The sequence below is a fragment of the Corvus brachyrhynchos genome, unplaced genomic scaffold (genome assembly GCF_000691975.1).
Source record: "Corvus brachyrhynchos isolate BGI_N302 unplaced genomic scaffold, ASM69197v1 scaffold8, whole genome shotgun sequence".
Classification (NCBI taxonomy): domain Eukaryota; kingdom Metazoa; phylum Chordata; class Aves; order Passeriformes; family Corvidae; genus Corvus; species Corvus brachyrhynchos.
Genome location: NW_008240031.1, coordinates 2,555,065 through 2,556,968, shown reverse-complemented (window position 1 = coordinate 2,556,968; position 1,904 = coordinate 2,555,065). Strand labels below are relative to the sequence as shown.

Below are 1,904 nucleotides of genomic sequence, written 5' to 3'. Positions count from 1 at the left end.
GACAGTGTTGCCTGAAAAAATTGAAATTCTTACCTGGTGTGCAACAAGCCAATAATTAGACGCACAAGAGAGACACTGATTATTTCTTGCAGGGTTGTACAAGCATGGGTGCTCAGTGGTATTCCACAACTACCAAAACTCCTCACTATTTATATGTTTTAGCATACAAAGGAACAACCGTTCACTGGCTACCTGTTACACAGTTCTCTTACTAATTAGTATTCTATTGGTTCATGATTCTGTCATTTCTCGTGCCCAGTCTATCTCTTCTTTGTGTCGGTGGGTTTCTTGGGTCAGTGGTCTGTGAGTCTGTGGTTGCAGATCCCCCCTGCCAGAATTACTCTTTACCCAGTCAGAGCTGATTTCAGCAGAGATGATGGGTTCACTTTATTAGTTTCTTCCTCATCTTGGAAGCTCAAGCAGATATCCCTGTGGCCTGTAAATTCTGCATTCTCTGTGCCCACTGTCAGTGGTACATCCTTCTCCCCAAGCTTTGTTAACTTCCCCCTAGGTCTGAGATCACTGAAGCATGTCAAGCCTTAAACCTTGACAAGGCAATGCCCCCAACAAGTAATTCATTTTCTCTTAACACATGGACATCATTCAGAGCTTGCTTGTTAGCTGCTATCTGTTTCATGGATTAAATCTGGTTGCCCCAAGTACAGAAGCACAGAAGATAAGTGTGTCAGGGACCAAAGACAGATCTAAGGCCTGACATATTTGGTCCACAGTTGTGCACGTCAACAAGATAATGTAGAAGAAGACATTACTGTTAGTTGGTAGGACTAACCTTCAGAAATGAAACTATTTATCAGTCACCTGGTGGGATTCATCCCGTGACAGGGGAACAATACACAATAAAGCCATTGTTGGCATGGAGGTGTGATCATGGGCCGTTGTGACCTCATCTCACACTGGCCCCGTGTGAGATGATGCTGAAGCTGGCCTTTCCTGAGGAGGAGATATAAGGTGTGGCCCTGGGATGGCGGGGAGAGGAAGACATGATGCAAGCCATTTTCATCCAGGGGACACCCTGTCCTGTGCACTGTCTTCCTGCCCCTCCTGCTCAGGAGCCATGCTCCATCTCCTTCTCCTGCTCGGCAGCTTCTCCAGCATCCAGGGGTCGGTATGTATTTATTGCTAGCGTGACTAATAAAACTGATTTGCTTTGCAATTCTGACTGTGTCTTGAGATTTTTGTGCACAGGCTAATGTGTGCATGCCTCAAACACCAATACTTGGATAACTGTGGAGCCAACCAAGGATTGTTGGTAACAACAATCAAAGCTCGTTGGTAAAAACACAGCTGTGAGGAGAACAGGATGTGGTTGGAGAAGGGGCCATTCAGAGATAGGGCAGCATTTTTCTAGGACAAACATCCTTGTTCTAGTTCCTGGAGATAAAAACAACACAGCACAGGAATGAAGCTGAGAAGTGGTCTAGGACTGTATGGGGAATCAAGACCACCAGAGACCCCTGAAGCCCTCCGATCCATTTCCAGGAAGGTCTAGAAGAATGAATTGCAGATGATAAATTTGCATGGAAAGTGAGAAAGTTACCTCCAGGGTAGAGAAACTCTCTATAAAAGCTCCCCCCATCAATACCACCCATACAGACACCCTGGAAACCCTATCAGCTGATCAACGCTGGAGCCACGGCTGGCGGCTCTCTTTCATCCTCTCCTGGTGGCTCTCTTTCATCCTCTTTCCCCCTCTTTAGTCCACCCAGCTTTACTCCCTTTCCCCTACCCCTTTATCCAAAACCCACTGCCATGGGCTTATATTAGGTGGTCTGACTTTTGATCACAAGCATCTGTGAATCTTGGATGCTACATTCCCCTAAAGGGCTGGACACCACATCAAGCCCCCTCCAACCTGAGCCTGAAGGATGCAGCAGCCACAGTTT

General features: G+C 46.6%; 1 protein-coding gene across 1 annotated transcript in view; it reads left to right on the top strand.

Annotated features, from left to right (window-relative positions):
• HAUS1 (HAUS augmin like complex subunit 1) overlaps window positions 1–1,904 on the top strand; it is a 13,814-nt gene that overhangs the window by 715 nt on the left and 11,195 nt on the right. The window lies entirely within an intron of this gene.